This window comes from Anopheles arabiensis, chromosome 2, assembly GCF_016920715.1.
Source record: "Anopheles arabiensis isolate DONGOLA chromosome 2, AaraD3, whole genome shotgun sequence".
In the NCBI taxonomy this organism is placed as follows: Eukaryota; Metazoa; Arthropoda; class Insecta; order Diptera; family Culicidae; genus Anopheles; species Anopheles arabiensis.
In genome coordinates this window covers 55,314,092-55,327,336 of record NC_053517.1, presented here as the reverse complement: position 1 = coordinate 55,327,336, position 13,245 = coordinate 55,314,092, and the positions used below count along the sequence as shown (strand labels likewise).

The following is a 13,245-nucleotide window of genomic DNA, read 5'->3' as shown; positions in this document are numbered from 1 at the left end:
CGTGGAGGTACCGACGATCTATTGGAGGAACTTACAGCGGCGGTCAGTTGCTATATTGAGGGAGTAGTCGACACGCAATTGGGTCTAGAACTCATTTCAGACGTCGACTACGATCTCAATTTAGTAGCTTGCGGTAAGTCCTACCAACACGTTTGGAAAGCGACGGAACCTACCACATGGCCACCGTGATAGCGTAGCAAGAATAAAGCTACAAGAACATAAAAATGGAGTGAAAAATTTAAAGTGCAGTGCTGTGTAAAAAGCAAGTTATGCGCAAAGTGATGTGCGGAAAAATTGACAGTGCCCGAAGAGAAAAAAACCCCTTTAGTTGGTTTTTATAATCAATTATGTTACAGCAAGACTGAGCAAGTGGATAATAAGATAACAAAAAATTAAAAGTGCAGTGAGAATAAGTGTATTTAAAGATCGATTAACGATCATTAGGCCATCAGAAGTCACCGGTCCAATGTACATCCAATACTCGAACGCTCCGATAACAATAGAGCATCTGAGCGACGGTTGGACCAGCGACGAAGACAACACGGATTTTAACGGACCGGCAGTGCCAGAGGACCCAGCGATCGTGGATGCACGGCATCTAACCTGGGAAGACATCGACTCCGTGGAGCAAACCACAAACCTAACCCCAGAGGAGGAGTTCGAGGCGAAGCAGCCCTACCGGCCAACCCACGAAGATGTCTGCAGTTGCATCCGGGAAATAAACGAGACGCAGAGGATCCTAGTTAACCTAGGCGTGGAGGTACCGACGATCTATTGGAGGAACTTACAGCGGCGGTCAGTTGCTATATTGAGGGAGTAGTCGACACGCAATTGGGTCTAGAACTCATTTCAGACGTCGACTACGATCTCAATTTAGTAGCTTGCGGTAAGTCCTACCAACACGTTTGGAGAGCGACGGAACCTACCACATGGCCACCGTGATAGCGTAGCAAGAATAAAGCTACAAGAACATATAAATGGAGTGAAAAATTTAAAGTGCAGTGCTGTGTAAAAAGCAAGTTATGCGCAAAGTGATGTGCGGAAAAATTGACAGTGCCCGAAGAGAAAAAAAACCCTTTAGTTGGTTTTTATAATCAATTATGTTACAGCAAGACTGAGCAAGTGGATAATAAGATAACAAAAAATAAAAGTGCAGTGAGAATAAGTGTATTTAAAGATCGATTAACAATCATTAGGCCATCAGAAGTCACCGGTCCAATGTACATCCAATACTCGAACGCTCCGATAACAATAGAGCATCTGAGCGACGGTTGGACCAGCGACGAAGACAACACGGATTTTAACGGACCGGCAGTGCCAGAGGACCCAGCGATCGTGGATGCACGGCATCTAACCTGAGAAGTCATCGACTCCGTGGAGCAAACCACAAACCTAACCCCAGAGGAGGAGTTCGAGGCGAAGCAGCCCTACCGGCCAACCCACGAAGATGTCTGCAGTTGCATCCGGGAAATAAACGAGACGCAGAGGATCCTAGTTAACCTAGGCGTGGAGGTACCGACGATCTATTGGAGGAACTTACAGCGGCGGTCAGTTGCTATATTGAGGGAGTAGTCGACACGCAATTGGGTCTAGCACTCATTTCAGACGTCGACTACGATCTCAATTTAGTAGCTTGCGGTAAGTCCTACCAACACGTTTGGAGAGCGACGGAACCTACCACATGGCCACCGTGATAGCGTAGCAAGAATAAAGCTACAAGAACATAAAAATGGAGTGAAAAATTTAAAGTGCAGTGCTGTGTAAAAAGCAAGTTATGCGCAAAGTGATGTGCGGAAAAATTGACAGTGCCCGAAGAGAAAAAAACCCTTTAGTTGGTTTTTATAATCAATTATGTTACAGCAAGACTGAGCAAGTGGATAATAAGATAACAAAAAATTAAAAGTGCAGTGAGAATAAGTGTATTTAAAGATCGATTAACAATCATTAGGCCATCAGAAGTCACCGGTCCAATGTACATCCAATACTCGAACGCTCCGATAACAATAGAGCATCTGAGCGACGGTTGGACCAGCGACGAAGACAACACGGATTTTAACGGACCGGCAGAGCCAGAGGACCCAGCGATCGTGGATGCACGGCATCTAACCTGGGAAGCCATCGACTCCGGGGAGCAAACCACAAACCTAACCCCAGAGGAGGAGTTCAAGGCGAAGCAGCCCTACCGGCCAACCCACGAAGATGTCTGCAGTTGCATCCGGGAAATAAACGAGACGCAGAGGATCCTAGTTAACCTAGGCGTGGAGGTACCGACGATCTATTGGAGGAACTTACAGCGGCGGTCAGTTGCTATATTGAGGGAGTAGTCGACACGCAATTGGGTCTAGAACTCATTTCAGACGTCGACTACGATCTCAATTTAGTAGCTTGCGGTAAGTCCTACCAACACGTTTGGAAAGCGACGGAACCTACCACATGGCCACCGTGATAGCGTAGCAAGAATAAAGCTACAAGAACATAAAAATGGAGTGAAAAATTTAAAGTGCAGTGCTGTGTAAAAAGCAAGTTATGCGCAAAGTGATGTGCGGAAAAATTGACAGTGCCCGAAGAGAAAAAAACCCCTTTAGTTGGTTTTTATAATCAATTATGTTACAGCAAGACTGAGCAAGTGGATAATAAGATAACAAAAAATAAAAGTGCAGTGAGAATAAGTGTATTTAAAGATCGATTAACAATCATTAGGCCATCAGAAGTCACCGGTCCAATGTACATCCAATACTCGAACGCTCCGATAACAATAGAGCATCTGAGCGACGGTTGGACCAGCGACGAAGACAACACGGATTTTAACGGACCGGCAGTGCCAGAGGACCCAGCGATCGTGGATGCACGGCATCTAACCTGGGAAGACATCGACTCCGTAGAGCAAACCACAAACCTAACCCCAGAGGAGGAGTTCGAGGCGAAGCAGCCCTACCGGCCAACCCACGAAGATGTCTGCAGTTGCATCCGGGAAATAAACGAGACGCAGAGGATCCTAGTTAACCTAGGCGTGGAGGTACCGTACCGGAGGAACTTACAGCGGCGGTCAGTTGCTATATTGAGGGAGTAGTCGACACGCAATTGGGTCTAGAACTCATTTCAGACGTCGACTACGATCTCAATTTAGTAGCTTGCGGTAAGTCCTACCAACACGTTTGGAAAGCGACGGAACCTACCACATGGCCACCGTGATAGCGTAGCAAGAATAAAGCTACAAGAACATAAAAATGGAGTGAAAAATTTAAAGTGCAGTGCTGTGTAAAAAGCAAGTTATGCGCTAAGTGATGTGCGGAAAAATTGACAGTGCCCGAAGAGAAAAAAAAACCCTTTAGTTGGTTTTTATAATCAATTATGTTACAGCAAGACTGAGCAAGTGGATAATAAGATAACAAAAATTAAAAGTGCAGTGAGAATAAGTGTATTTAAAGATCGATTAACAATCATTAGGCCATCAGAAGTCACCGGTCCAATGTACATCCAATACTCGAACGCTCCGATAACAATAGAGCATCTGAGCGACGGTTGGACCAGCGACGAAGACAACACGGATTTTAACGGACCGGCAGTGCCAGAGGACCCAGCGATCGTGGATGCACGGCATCTAACCTGGGAAGACATCGACTCCGTGGAGCAAACCACAAACCTAACCCCAGAGGAGGAGTTCGAGGCGAAGCAGCCCTACCGGCCAACCCACGAAGGTGTCTGCGGTTGCATCCGGGAAATAAACGAGACGCAGAGGATCCTAGTTAACCTAGGCGTGGAGGTACCGACGATCTATTGGAGGAACTTACAGCGGCGGTCAGTTGCTATATTGAGGGAGTAGTCGACACGCAATTGGGTCTAGCACTCATTTCAGACGTCGACTACGATCTCAATTTAGTAGCTTGCGGTAAGTCCTACCAACACGTTTGGACAGCGACGGAACCTACCACATGGCCACCGTGATAGCGTAGCAAGAATAAAGCTACAAGAACATAAAAATGGAGTGAAAAATTTAAAGTGCAGTGCTGTGTAAAAAGCAAGTTATGCGCAAAGTGATGTGCGGAAAAATTGACAGTGCCCGAAGAGAAAAACCCCTTTTGTTGGTTTTTATAATCAATTATGTTACAGCAAGACTGAGCAAGTGGATAATAAGATAACAAAAAATAAAAGTGCAGTGAGAATAAGTGTATTTAAAGATCGATTAACAATCATTAGGCCATCAGAAGTCACCGGTCCAATGTACATCCAATACTCGAACGCTCCGATAACAATAGAGCATCTGAGCGACGGTTGGACCAGCGACGAAGACAACACGGATTTTAACGGACCGGCAGTGCCAGAGGACCCAGCGATCGTGGATGCACGGCATCTAACCTGGGAAGTCATCGACTCCGTAGAGCAAACCACAAACCTAACCCCAGAGGAGGAGTTCGAGGCGAAGCAGCCCTACCGGCCAACCCACGAAGGTGTCTGCGGTTGCATCCGGGAAATAAACGAGACGCAGAGGATCCTAGTTAACCTAGGCGTGGAGGTACCGACGATCTATTGGAGGAACTTACAGCGGCGGTCAGTTGCTATATTGAGGGAGTAGTCGACACGCAATTGGGTCTAGAACTCATTTCAGACGTCGACTACGATCTCAATTTAGTAGCTTGCGGTAAGTCCTACCAACACGTTTGGAGAGCGACGGAACCTACCACATGGCCACCGTGATAGCGTAGCAAGAATAAAGCTACAAGAACATAAAAATGGAGTGAAAAATTTAAAGTGCAGTGCTGTGTAAAAAGCAAGTTATGCGCTAAGTGATGTGCGGAAAAATTGACAGTGCCCGAAGAGAAAAAAAACCCTTTAGTTGGTTTTTATAATCAATTATGTTACAGCAAGACTGAGCAAGTGGATAATAAGATAACAAAAAATTAAAAGTGCAGTGAGAATAAGTGTATATAAAGATCGATTAACGATCATTAGGCCATCAGAAGTCACCGGTCCAATGTACATCCAATACTCGAACGCTCCGATAACAATAGAGCATCTGAGCGACGGTTGGACCAGCGACGAAGACAACACGGATTTTAACGGACCGGCAGTGCCAGAGGACCCAGCGATCGTGGATGCACGGCATCTAACCTGGGAAGACATCGACTCCGTGGAGCAAACCACAAACCTAACCCCAGAGGAGGAGTTCGAGGCGAAGCAGCCCTACCGGCCAACCCAAGAAGATGTCTGCAGTTGCATCCGGGAAATAAACGAGACGCTGAGGATCCTAGTTAACCTAGGCGTGGAGGTACCGACGATCTATTGGAGGAACTTACAGCGGCGGTCAGTTGCTATATTGAGGGAGTAGTCGACACGCAATTGGGTCTAGAACTCATTTCAGACGTCGACTACGATCTCAATTTAGTAGCTTGCGGTAAGTCCTACCAACACGTTTGGAAAGCGACGGAACCTACCACATGGCCACCGTGATAGCGTAGCAAGAATAAAGCTACAAGAACATAAAAATGGAGTGAAAAATTTAAAGTGCAGTGCTGTGTAAAAGCAAGTTATGCGCAAAGTGATGTGCGGAAAAATTGACAGTGCCCGAAGAGAAAAAAAACCCCTTTGTTGGTTTTTATAATCAATTATGTTACAGCAAGACTGAGCAAGTGGATAATAAGATAACAAAAAATAAAAGTGCAGTGAGAATAAGTGTATTTAAAGATCGATTAACAATCATTAGGCCATCAGAAGTCACCGGTCCAATGTACATCCAATACTCGAACGCTCCGATAACAATAGAGCATCTGAGCGACGGTTGGACCAGCGACGAAGACAACACGGATTTTAACGGACCGGCAGTGCCAGAGGACCCAGCGATCGTGGATGCACGGCATCTAACCTGGGAAGACATCGACTCCGTGGAGCAAACCACAAACCTAACCCCAGAGGAGGAGTTCGAGGCGAAGCAGCCCTACCGGCCAACCCACGAAGGTGTCTGCGGTTGCATCCGGGAAATAAACGAGACGCAGAGGATCCTAGTTAACCTAGGCGTGGAGGTACCGACGATCTATTGGAGGAACTTACAGCGGCGGTCAGTTGCTATATTGAGGGAGTAGTCGACACGCAATTGGGTCTAGAACTCATTTCAGACGTCGACTACGATCTCAATTTAGTAGCTTGCGGTAAGTCCTACCAACACGTTTGGAAAGCGACGGAACCTACCACATGGCCACCGTGATAGCGTAGCAAGAATAAAGCTACAAGAACATAAAAATTTAGTGAAAAATTTAAAGTGCAGTGCTGTGTAAAAAGCAAGTTATGCGCTAAGTGATGTGCGGAAAAATTGACAGTGCCCGAAGAGAAAAAAAAACCCTTTAGTTGGTTTTTATAATCAATTATGTTACAGCAAGACTGAGCAAGTGGATAATAAGATAACAAAAAATTAAAAGTGCAGTGAGAATAAGTGTATATAAAGATCGATTAACGATCATTAGGCCATCAGCAGTCACCAGTCCAATGTACATCCAATACTCGAACGCTCCGATAATAATAGAGCATCTGAGCGACGGTTGGACCAACCACGAAGACAACACGGATTTTAACGGACCGGCAGTGCCAGAGGACCCAGCGATCGTGGATGCACGGCATCTAACCTGAGAAGTCATCGACTCCGTGGAGCAAACCACAAACCTAACCCCAGAGGAGGAGTTCAAGGCGAAGCAGCCCTACCGGCCAACCCACGAAGATGTCTGCAGTTGCATCCGGGAAATAAACGAGACGCTGAGGATCCTAGTTAACCTAGGCGTGGAGGTACCGACGATCTATTGGAGGAACTTACAGCGGCGGTCAGTTGCTATATTGAGGGAGTAGTCGACACGCAATTGGGTCTAGAACTCATTTCAGACGTCGACTACGATCTCAATTTAGTAGCTTGCGGTAAGTCCTACCAACACGTTTGGAGAGCGACGGAACCTACCACATGGCCACCGTGATAGCGTAGCAAGAATAAAGCTACAAGAACATATAAATGGAGTGAAAAATTTAAAGTGCAGTGCTGTGTAAAAAGCAAGTTATGCGCAAAGTGATGTGCGGAAAAATTGACAGTGCCCGAAGAGAAAAAACCCCCTTTAGTTGGTTTTTATAATCAATTATGTTACAGCAAGACTGAGCAAGTGGATAATAAGATAACAAAAAATAAAAGTGCAGTGAGAATAAGTGTATATAAAGATCGATTAACGATCATTAGGCCATCAGAAGTCACCGGTCCAATGTACATCCAATACTCGAACGCTCCGATAACAATAGAGCATCTGAGCGACGGTTGGACCAGCGACGAAGACAACACGGATTTTAACGGACCGGCAGTGCCAGAGGACCCAGCGATCGTGGATGCACGGCATCTAACCTGAGAAGTCATCGACTCCGTGGAGCAAACCACAAACCTAACCCCAGAGGAGGAGTTCGAGGCGAAGCAGCCCTACCGGCCAACCCACGAAGATGTCTGCAGTTGCATCCGGGAAATAAACGAGACGCAGAGGATCCTAGTTAACCTAGGCGTGGAGGTACCGACGATCTATTGGAGGAACTTACAGCGGCGGTCAGTTGCTATATTGAGGGAGTAGTCGACACGCAATTGGGTCTAGCACTCATTTCAGACGTCGACTACGATCTCAATTTAGTAGCTTGCGGTAAGTCCTACCAACACGTTTGGAGAGCGACGGAACCTACCACATGGCCACCGTGATAGCGTAGCAAGAATAAAGCTACAAGAACATAAAAATGGAGTGAAAAATTTAAAGTGCAGTGCTGTGTAAAAGCAAGTTATGCGCAAAGTGATGTGCGGAAAAATTGACAGTGCCCGAAGAGAAAAAAACCCCTTTAGTTGGTTTTTATAATCAATTATGTTACAGCAAGACTGAGCAAGTGGATAATAAGATAACAAAAAATTAAAAGTGCAGTGAGAATAAGTGTATATAAAGATCGATTAACGATCATTAGGCCATCAGAAGTCACCGGTCCAATGTACATCCAATACTCGAACGCTGCGATAACAATAGAGCATCTGAGCGACGGTTGGACCAGCGACGAAGACAACACGGATTTTAACGGACCGGCAGAGCCAGAGGACCCAGCGATCGTGGATGCACGGCATGTAACCTGAGAAGCCATCGACTCCGTGGAGCAAACCACAAACCTAACCCCAGAGGAGGAGTTCGAGGCGAAGCAGCCCTACCGGCCAACCCACGAAGATGTCTGCAGTTGCATCCGGGAAATAAACGAGACGCAGAGGATCCTAGTTAACCTAGGCGTGGAGGTACCGACGATCTATTGGAGGAACTTACAGCGGCGGTCAGTTGCTATATTGAGGGAGTAGTCGACACGCAATTGGGTCTAGAACTCATTTCAGACGTCGACTACGATCTCAATTTAGTAGCTTGCGGTAAGTCCTACCAACACGTTTGGAAAGCGACGGAACCTACCACATGGCCACCGTGATAGCGTAGCAAGAATAAAGCTACAAGAACATAAAAATGGAGTGACAAATTTAAAGTGCAGTGCTGTGTAAAAAGCAAGTTATGCGCAAAGTGATGTGCGGAAAAATTGACAGTGCCCGAAGAGAAAAAAAACCCTTTAGTTGGTTTTTATAATCAATTATGTTACAGCAAGACTGAGCAAGTGGATAATAAGATAACAAAAAATAAAAGTGCAGTGAGAATAAGTGTATATAAAGATCGATTAACGATCATTAGGCCATCAGAAGTCACCGGTCCAATGTACATCCAATACTCGAACGCTCCGATAACAATAGAGCATCTGAGCGACGGTTGGACCAGCGACGAAGACAACACGGATTTTAACGGACCGGCAGTGCCAGAGGACCCAGCGATCGTGGATGCACGGCATCTAACCTGGGAAGACATCGACTCCGTGGAGCAAACCACAAACCTAACCCCAGAGGAGGAGTTCGAGGCGAAGCAGCCCTACCGGCCAACCCACGAAGATGTCTGCAGTTGCATCCGGGAAATAAACGAGACGCAGAGGATCCTAGTTAACCTAGGCGTGGAGGTACCGACGATCTATTGGAGGAACTTACAGCGGCGGTCAGTTGCTATATTGAGGGAGTAGTCGACACGCAATTGGGTCTAGAACTCATTTCAGACGTCGACTACGATCTCAATTTAGTAGCTTGCGGTAAGTCCTACCAACACGTTTGGAAAGCGACGGAACCTACCACATGGCCACCGTGATAGCGTAGCAAGAATAAAGCTACAAGAACATAAAAATGGAGTGAAAAATTTAAAGTGCAGTGCTGTGTAAAAAGCAAGTTATGCGCAAAGTGATGTGCGGAAAAATTGACAGTGCCCGAAGAGAAAAAAAACCCCTTTTGTTGGTTTTTATAATCAATTATGTTACAGCAAGACTGAGCAAGTGGATAATAAGATAACAAAAATAAAAGTGCAGTGAGAATAAGTGTATTTAAAGATCGATTAACGATCATTAGGCCATCAGAAGTCACCGGTCCAATGTACATCCAATACTCGAACGCTCCGATAACAATAGAGCATCTGAGCGACGGTTGGACCAGCGACGAAGACAACACGGATTTTAACGGACCGGCAGAGCCAGAGGACCCAGCGATCGTGGATGCACGGCATGTAACCTGAGAAGCCATCGACTCCGTGGAGCAAACCACAAACCTAACCCCAGAGGAGGAGTTCGAGGCGAAGCAGCCCTACCGGCCAACCCACGAAGATGTCTGCAGTTGCATCCGGGAAATAAACGAGACGCTGAGGATCCTAGTTAACCTAGGCGTGGAGGTACCGACGATCTATTGGAGGAACTTACAGCGGCGGTCAGTTGCTATATTGAGGGAGTAGTCGACACGCAATTGGGTCTAGAACTCATTTCAGACGTCGACTACGATCTCAATTTAGTAGCTTGCGGTAAGTCCTACCAACACGTTTGGAAAGCGACGGAACCTACCACATGGCCACCGTGATAGCGTAGCAAGAATAAAGCTACAAGAACATAAAAATGGAGTGAAAAATTTAAAGTGCAGTGCTGTGTAAAAAGCAAGTTGTGCGCTAAGTATTGTGCGGAAAAATTGACAGTGCCCGAAGAGAAAAAAAAACCCTTTAGTTGGTTTTTATAATCAATTATGTTACAGCAAGACTGAGCAAGTGGATAATAAGATAACAAAAAATTAAAAGTGCAGTGAGAATAAGTGTATATAAAGATCGATTAACGATCATTAGGCCATCAGCAGTCACCGGTCCAATGTACATCCAATACTCGAACGCTCCAATAATAATAGAGCATCTGAGCGACGGTTGGACCAACGACGAAGACAACACGGATTTTAACGGACCGGCAGTGCCAGAGGACCCAGCGATCGTGGATGCACGGCATCTAACCTGAGAAGTCATCGACTCCGTGGAGCAAACCACAAACCTAACCCCAGAGGAGGAGTTCAAGGCCAAGCAGCCCTACCGGCCAACCCACGAAGATGTCTGCAGTTGCATCCGGGAAATAAACGAGACGCTGAGGATCCTAGTTAACCTAGGCGTGGAGGTACCGACGATCTATTGGAGGAACTTACAGCGGCGGTCAGTTGCTATATTGAGGGAGTAGTCGACACGCAATTGGGTCTAGCACTCATTTCAGACGTCGACTACGATCTCAATTTAGTAGCTTGCGGTAAGTCCTACCAACACGTTTGGAGAGCGACGGAACCTACCACATGGCCACCGTGATAGCGTAGCAAGAATAAAGCTACAAGAACATAAAAATGGAGTGAAAAATTTAAAGTGCAGTGCTGTGTAAAAAGCAAGTTATGCGCAAAGTGATGTGCGGAAAAATTGACAGTGCCCGAAGAGAAAAAAAACCCTTTAGTTGGTTTTTATAATCAATTATGTTACAGCAAGACTGAGCAAGTGGATAATAAGATAACAAAAAATTAAAAGTGCAGTGAGAATAAGTGTATATAAAGATCGATTAACGATCATTAGGCCATCAGAAGTCACCGGTCCAATGTACATCCAATACTCGAACGCTGCGATAACAATAGAGCATCTGAGCGACGGTTGGACCAGCGACGAAGACAACACGGATTTTAACGGACCGGCAGAGCCAGAGGACCCAGCGATCGTGGATGCACGGCATGTAACCTGAGAAGCCATCGACTCCGTGGAGCAAACCACAAACCTAACCCCAGAGGAGGAGTTCGAGGCGAAGCAGCCCTACCGGCCAACCCACGAAGATGTCTGCAGTTGCATCCGGGAAATAAACGAGACGCAGAGGATCCTAGTTAACCTAGGCGTGGAGGTACCGACGATCTATTGGAGGAACTTACAGCGGCGGTCAGTTGCTATATTGAGGGAGTAGTCGACACGCAATTGGGTCTAGAACTCATTTCAGACGTCGACTACGATCTCAATTTAGTAGCTTGCGGTAAGTCCTACCAACACGTTTGGAAAGCGACGGAACCTACCACATGGCCACCGTGATAGCGTAGCAAGAATAAAGCTACAAGAACATAAAAATGGAGTGAAAAATTTAAAGTGCAGTGCTGTGTAAAAAGCAAGTTATGCGCAAAGTGATGTGCGGAAAAATTGACAGTGCCCGAAGAGAAAAAAACCCTTTAGTTGGTTTTTATAATCAATTATGTTACAGCAAGACTGAGCAAGTGGATAATAAGATAACAAAAAATAAAAGTGCAGTGAGAATAAGTGTATATAAAGATCGATTAACGATCATTAGGCCATCAGAAGTCACCGGTCCAATGTACATCCAATACTCGAACGTTCCGATAACAATAGAGCATCTGAGCGACGGTTGGACCAGCGACGAAGACAACACGGATTTTAACGGACCGGCAGTGCCAGAGGACCCAGCGATCGTGAATGCACGGCATCTAACCTGAGAAGTCATCGACTCCGTGGAGCAAACCACAAACCTAACCCCAGAGGAGGAGTTCGAGGCGAAGCAGCCCTACCGGCCAACCCACGAAGATGTCTGCAGTTGCATCCGGGAAATAAACGAGACGCAGAGGATCCTAGTTAACCTAGGCGTGGAGGTACCGTACCGGAGGAACTTACAGTGGCGGTCAGTTGCTATATTGAGGGAGTAGTCGACACGCAATTGGGTCTAGCACTCATTTCAGACGTCGACTACGATCTCAATTTAGTAGCTTGCGGTAAGTCCTACCAACACGTTTGGAGAGCGACGGAACCTACCACATGGCCACCGTGATAGCGTAGCAAGAATAAAGCTACAAGAACATAAAAATTTAGTGAAAAATTTAAAGTGCAGTGCTGTGTAAAAAGCAAGTTATGCGCAAAGTGATGTGCGGAAAAATTGACAGTGCCCGAAGAGAAAAAAACCCCTTTTGTTGGTTTTTATAATCAATTATGTTACAGCAAGACTGAGCAAGTGGATAATAAGATAACAAAAATTAAAAGTGCAGTGAGAATAAGTGTATATAAAGATCGATTAACGATCATTAGGCCATCAGCAGTCACCGGTCCAATGTACATCCAATACTCGAACGCTCCGATAACAATAGAGCATCTGAGCGACAGTTGGACCAGCGACGAAGACAACACGGATTTTAACGGACCGGCAGTGCCAGAGGACCCAGCGATCGTGGATGCACGGCATCTAACCTGAGAAGTCATCGACTCCGTGGAGCAAACCACAAACCTAACCCCAGAGGAGGAGTTCAAGGCGAAGCAGCCCTACCGGCCAACCCACGAAGATGTCTGCAGTTGCATCCGGGAAATAAACGAGACGCAGAGGATCCTAGTTAACCTAGGCGTGGAGGTACCGACGATCTATTGGAGGAACTTACAGCGGCGGTCAGTTGCTATATTGAGGGAGAAGTCGACACGCAATTGGGTCTAGCACTCATTTCAGACGTCGACTACGATCTCAATATAGTAGCTTGCGGTAAGTCCTACCAACACGTTTGGAGAGCGACGGAACCTACCACATGGCCACCGTGATAGCGTAGCAAGAATAAAGCTACAAGAACATAAAAATGGAGTAAAAAATTTAAAGTGCAGTGCTGTGTAAAAAGCAAGTTATGCGCAAAGTGATGTGCGGAAAAATTGACAGTGCCCGAAGAGAAAAAAAAACCCTTTAGTTGGTTTTTATAATCAATTATGTTACAGCAAGACTGAGCAAGTGGATAATAAGATAACAAAAAATTAAAAGTGCAGTGAGAATAAGTGTATATAAAGATCGATTAACGATCATTAGGCCATCAGAAGTCACCGGTCCAAT

General features: G+C 46.0%; 1 protein-coding gene across 1 annotated transcript in view; it reads right to left on the bottom strand.

Annotated features, from left to right (window-relative positions):
- The window catches only part of LOC120908614 (translin-associated protein X-like), a 67,342-nt gene that overhangs the window by 21,374 nt on the left and 32,723 nt on the right, over positions 1 to 13,245 (bottom strand). The gene's annotated exons all lie outside the window — the stretch shown is intronic.